The sequence below is a fragment of the Brassica oleracea genome, chromosome C5 (genome assembly GCF_000695525.1).
Source record: "Brassica oleracea var. oleracea cultivar TO1000 chromosome C5, BOL, whole genome shotgun sequence".
In the NCBI taxonomy this organism is placed as follows: Eukaryota; Viridiplantae; Streptophyta; class Magnoliopsida; order Brassicales; family Brassicaceae; genus Brassica; species Brassica oleracea.
The window spans coordinates 30,008,359-30,015,068 of NC_027752.1; the positions used below are offsets into that span (position 1 = coordinate 30,008,359).

At 33.3% G+C, this 6,710-nt stretch overlaps 1 long non-coding RNA gene across 1 annotated transcript; it reads left to right on the forward strand.

Annotated features, from left to right (window-relative positions):
* The first annotated feature begins 434 nt into the window (after window positions 1-434).
* On the forward strand, window positions 435-4,345 carry LOC106294103. Its single transcript, XR_001260735.1, has 4 exons — window positions 435-532; window positions 738-814; window positions 1,239-1,944; window positions 4,010-4,345. It is a non-coding gene; the product is annotated as an uncharacterized LOC106294103 (long non-coding RNA).
* Window positions 4,346-6,710: the final 2,365 nt, after the last annotated feature.

The window sequence follows — 6,710 nt, forward strand, 5'->3', positions numbered from 1 at the left end:
TAGTAGACTTCAGAAGAAGTTTACTTAATTTTTAGGATATAGTATACTTTTGTAGTCTACTAAAATTTGAGATTTTAAAAAATTAAAACAATTTAAAATTAGTTTTATATTTTTTATAAATAATATTTGTGTTGAAATCATATATTAAAAATGTTCAAAAATAAAGGAAAATTTGTGAAATCAAATATTAAATTATTACAACAATAAAGAATAAACCACAACAAAGAATAATATTATCGTAGTAAATTTCCAAAGGAGTCTACTAAACCGGGAAAAAAATTAACCTAACCGGATTTTAATCAAAGTAGTTTAACCTAGCCGAATTTAAAGCAACAAAAGTTTTAACCTAACCAAAAAGTTATCAGACATGTAAGTAGAATTGTTGTTGTGTTTACAGGATAAAATATCAAAAGCCTTAGCTGTTCTCTCTCGCTAAAGGTAGTTTCCGGTGAAGAAGGTGATTTCCGGTAAACTGACTCCACGCTGTTTCCGCCGCTTACAATGGTCGCCATCTTCACCGCAATATCTTCCTGTAAGATAATCATCTTCAGTGTTGGTTTTTAGGTGTCAAATTTAGTTTCTTTTTCAGATCCACGTCATCGCTGTTGGTTTATTGTACTCGTCGTGTCAGATTTTTCAGTTTGTAGTTCAAGTTCATCTTTTGTTTTTCGGATTTTTTTGTACTCGCCGTGTCACCGCCGCAATAGAAAAACCTTTTGTGTTTTTTTTTGTTTCAGGTCTGTGTCGTAGTTTCCCCACAAATCACCGTCCTGCTCTCGTCCATCTCGCTGCTTCCATTTGCTCTCTGCCACAAGTGAAGTTTTCCTTGACTTATTTCGTTTTGCTAACCTAACTAGTAGACTTAGCTTAATATGTGTAGGCTTTTCTCATGTAGACTTACAGGTTGAGATGTAGACTTCTGATTTAGGATTATAGGTTGAGATGTAGACTTCTCATGTAGAATCTGTTGATATGTAGACTTCTTGTGTAGATTTCTAAAGTTGATATATGTAAACTTCTTGGGTAATCTTCTAAGTTGATATGTTTACTTCTCGTGTAGAATTGATATCTAGATATCTCGTATAGACTTCTTTGTTGATATGTAAAATTCTTGTGTAGAATTATTTGTTGATATGTAAACTTCTCTTGTAGACGTCGTTGTTGATTTTCAGACTTCTTGGTTGATTTTCAGACTTATTATGTATGATTCTTAGTTTTTTTACATTTCATTTTTGCAGATTTAAAAATAGATACCCTTGATTTCCGGCCGTGGCTATTTAATAAAGGGTAGGAACCAGTTCCAACAAAAAACATTTCCTACTACAGTGATGCCACTAAGTTATTTCCAACTCTTAAAGAAGCAATCAAGGAAGCTGAATGGGATGATCTCAAGATTTTGAAATGAAGAGTGTTCTTAAGGTTCTACTAAATGGATTTTGGATGGGCTTCAAGGATGGTGCACTATATGCTATGTTTTCATCTTGAGTGCAAGAAGAAGTTTGAGATCTGGAGTCTTGTAGAAGGCTAGAAGCTCAACCAGTGAGGTTTTGTGAGTATGTGAAGAATCTTGAGAATCAGAGGTTGAGGTAACATATGAGATGAAAGAATTTTGGGAGCATATGAGAGTGTATTTTAAGCGGGGGTCAAGTATTGAGGAATTAATTCTAGCGTGCAAGATCGGTAGAGCATGGTCTCCAGAGGATCAGCTACATTTAGGGGCTTCTTTGAAGCATGAAGAACCTCTTCACCCACATGGGCTAACCTGGCTAGGTTAGTGATGGATCTAGATTGTTTTTAGAATCACATTTAATGTCTTGATGGAGTCGGTGAAGGATAAAGACTACACAAAATCGTATATCATTGAAATATTTATCCAGGTTCTTCAAGTGTGGATCTACTACCATTTCCCTGAATTTGCAGCTGGCTATGGAGAACTTATAGAAGGTAACCAATTCCACCTCTGATTTCTTTCAAAGGTAGAAAGGCACAAAAATGGAGCTATCATCTCATATATCCTTATATGAGAAAAGAAAATCCATTATATCCTACACTAATCTCAATATCCTCCATCATTTAATGAAAATATGAAAACCCGATTTTACCCTTATCTATTTTCGAAATTAATTATTTTAAATTTTTACATTTTCAAATTTTCAAATTTTCATTTTCGAGGTATAACTAGTCCAACTATGTTATATTGGTATAAGTAGTTATATTGAATCTTACTATTTGTACTAAATTTTACTAGTTGTACTGAGTTATACTAGTAATACTTATGCAGTTGTATTGAGTTCTACTAGTAATAATCACCTAGTTGTTATACTAGTAATACTTATGTTGTTGTACTGAGTTCTATTAGTAATACTTACGTAGTTATACTGAGTTATACTAGTAATATTTATGTTGTTGTACTGAGTTATACTAGTATTACTTATGTAGTTGTACTGAATTATACTAATATTACTTACGAAACAGGAAACATACAACCGGATACAAAAATTATACATCCATAACTTACTTAGAATAAGAAACCGACTTCAATAAATAAAAAATCCCGAAAACTCATAAATTGAAGAAAGAGAAGAACCCCGAATACAAAAAAACCCAGATTTCTTCATCAACACTATTTCTGTTTCGTCACCTTGGCAGTTTGCTTTAAGAACCCTAACTGAAAAAACCCAGAAAAAGCAAAGCCCTAACTCCAGAACAAGCGAAAATTGTAGACCCAAAATCATAGATCTGATTTTAGGTAGAACTATCTCAAGCAGAGCCGCCATCTTCGTTTCGTCATTTTCTCGCCATTGTTTTAGATTGAACAACAGTGGTTTGTCACAGAAATTGGAGAAAGAAGAAGAAAAGTTATGGTAAAAAGAAGTAGAGAAGTTTTACAGAGAAGGAGAAGATATAAGTCGGCAGAGAGAAGGAAGAGAAGAAGATAAGAAATCTGAAAAGTAAAAAACCATCGACACTTGTTTATTAATTAGGGCAAAGGATATTTTCATAATTTGATTATTTTATGAATTAAAAATAAATCAAAACAAATTTAATAATATAACAGGGATATCCTAGCTTTAAAATTTTCACCTACAGGCATCGAAGACGATTTTTCCACAAAAATGTCAAACAATATATTAAAAATAGGCATTCTTCTTCTTCGTTATATGAAAACTGTTATAAGTTTTATTTTTACTTTTAAAGTGGTTTGATACTAACTTTAGAAGTTTATGTTCCGCAATCTCGTGTGAAAAGCTATGTTTTGAATGATTACTTTGAAATTTTCCCTCACTGAGATGATGATGTGGTAGATAACAAGGATGATAACATAATAACATAATATAGGCAATGTGGAAACTAGAAGTGGGATCAAACTCACTGGCCGTCGTTGGAACAAATGTGAAGATTAAGCACCTTTAGGTAAAGACAAAGGCTGTTCATGTGATGGCATGCAATGCTCCAGAGACAAAGATAAGAATTGAGTCAGAAGAAGAATAACACAAGAAGGCTCATTCAGGATCCCTTTTTCTCATGAGTGGGGAAGAATTGGATAAGCAGACTTTGAAAGCAGAAATAGAAATTTGACTCACTCGCCTGACCTCTAAGCTGATTGAGGTGTTGAGCATATGTGAGTGCAAGATTGAGATCCTTACCGGTAAGGTAGAAGCTGTGGAGCAGATTGTGCGCGAAGGTGGGAGCAAGACCCTACCAAAACCGGTTCATTTGTTGTTGTACATGTGTCTGAGTGAGACAAAGCCACTGAACGTAGGGTTAGTACCAAACCTAAACCCAAAAGAGGGAAAAATACTTTATCTACTTGTTTGAAATTGTTGTTTTTCATTTTATGTGACAAACTTGGTTTGAAATCTTTATTAACTTGTTTGAGAAAACTGGTTTGTGCTACTTTCGAATGTTTGCTTTTGGTTTCTGAAACAATGTAATGATTGATTTTGTTTGTGTTACTTTGGAGTTGTTAATTAATGTGTTGACTTTTTATTGTGTCAAAATAATGCAGAGTGAGAGTGTGATTGGGAGAAAAGAACCAAGTGTTATGGTAGTAGACTAAAATCAATCACACATTGATTATGGTTCGGTGAAAAACAAAAACAAGTTGGAAAGATGAAAGTTGCCTTCATTTTAGCACATGCAAAGAGTGATCGGCTACGTAGGCTTGTTGCTACAAAACTTCTTCCATTTTAAAGAAACAATACGGAAAATGTTAACCTAACCAGCCAAAACGAGGCCATGGATATGACATGTTTTCTCTAGTTGATAGGCAAAATGTCAATGTTCTTGTTGATTGGCTGAAATTTGACCCATAAGTCATCCATTCTGATATATATGATGCTATTTTAACAACCATCTTAACTATTTAATTTGATTATTCACAATATTTGGCGATTAAATTGGTTGGGAGTTCAAGCTTTTGGCACTACACACTACTAACTCTTTAACAATGGATGCATGACATAATATGTAGACTTCTCTCTGATGTAGATGTTTATTTGTGTTAGTCTTTTCTTTGATGTAGACTTCTATCTGATGTAGACTTCTCTATTTTTAAAAATGTATCACATTGATGCTATATTTAATCTCTTAAGGCTTTGCTTCTCAAACCACGTGGAATGTTTTAGGTTGGACATAATTTTCCTGCTCAATGCTTTGTTTGGTTACGTGTGGATAGAAAAAATTACTAGTGTTTGTGAGCCTACTCTCAGGCCTAGCGAATGAGGTAAACAACTCCACTACAGGGCCTTAGACTACTATACAGGCGACGAGCCAGCGTACTACAAATAAAATAAGACATGGGGCTGAAGGTGGATGATATATATACGTCATTACACATTAAGACAGTCATTGTGAAGCGTTGTGGATATCAGTTCTTAGGAGACACATAGCGATTTGAGACTATAGCATATTATTCAATACCAAACACACCAAATGCACACTTTTGATGTTCCAAGCCAACAACACATTTCAATGTCCTCCATTCACAAAGCATCGCCAAACATGAAGTTGTTCCACAATCATCTTATTGCATACTATTGACGAACAACCAAAATGTGTTCAACTCTCTGTCTTTGTTGTGTCGTGAGACTCAAAGCATCTTCTCGCATTTTAAGCAACCACCTTCCTAGTTGCTCTCGTTTAAAATCCTGGCAGAATGAGATGGGATATCCTCCAGCTGGCTTAACTGATGAGTTAATAGCTTATGTGATGTTGCTAGTCTTAGTGTTGTATCTGTCACTTGGAAAGTGAACTCTTGACGATAAGAAGATTTCAGTGTTCTCCAAATATGTTGCAATATCGAGGTTTATACTATGTATCTCATTAATGTAGCGGTTAATATCAAAAAGCATATGTGCATAAGCATCACTTTTGACCAAGTACATCATGGGCTTTCCCTTAATACTAGTGGCTATGTTATTTTGTAGATTATAATAGCATATTTCCCGCCTCTCCTAATGGAAAACCTTCTCATGCGCCCTCTTAATAGAACTGTGCATGTCAAAAACTATCAACAAAGCATAATCATCCGAAACGCAACTCCACAATATGGTACAAATCCATTTCTATAAATCATCAATCTCCGCCTCCACAATCTCAAAAATAAATGAAAATATCTGAAATTACTGCCTTGGACAGCTGCCAATAGCATAACTTTTTCATACTTTCCACTTAAATAAGTCTTATTTATACATAGATGTCTCCATAAGTTTACCATATTTTTTTTTCAAAGGCAAAGGCATAAACTTCTAGTAAAAAATAAATTCGGTTAATTGCAAAACCAACTTGTGCATTGATAAGCAGATTGCAAAGTAAATCTACGGATAAGCGTAGACAAGCGTAGACATACAGAGAAATCTGATGTCTCGACACAAATTTGAATAGTAACAAAAACCATGTAAATAGTTATGTTTTTCCAATGGAAGCTCGTTTCCAAACGTTTCCACCATCCAAACTACAAATATCGGCAAAGTATAATATGGTTTGACGTTTCTTATGGAAGAATCACCAAAATATAAAAGTTGTGTTTATGAGAATGAAAAATATGAGATCTAGCTTTTAAGATGAAAGTGGAGAGGAAATGAGAGGAAAGAAAGCTAGTGTGGAGTGAGAAGAAAATATATGTAAATTTAATGTTTGAGCTTTAAGAGCTTCAAACTGAGTGTTCATGATGGTTGAAGAAATTGATGATTATAGGCAATTTTTGGGGGAAAAAAAACAAATAGTGATGGTATTTTTGAAAAAGTTAAGGATTGTATAGGGATAAAACGACAAAATATAGTAGACAAAAAAGATTATGTATGTAGTTTACTTCCATTTTTAAATTATTTTTGCAAAACTCATAAAAAGATAAATACTAATAAGTATTTAAATGTCTCATTTGATAATAAAATTAAATTTAAAATAAAAAATAAACTAGAATAAAAATATCAAAATTGTAATAAACTGACGATAACAAAAGTAATGTAATACCAAATCACATTCTAATTTAGGTTCTCTTCATCCTCATTCACTTTATTTTCTGGATAGCATAGTGAAATCTTCATCAAACAAACTATTAAGAATCAAAAGTCTAGTAATTTAGTTTATATTTTACACAATTAAAAGAAAAATCAGAAACCCAAATAAAATTTTAAATGTACCATCACTTCTAGGTTTGTTCTTCATCAGATTAAAGAAAACAAATCTATAACGTAACTTTAAAAAAT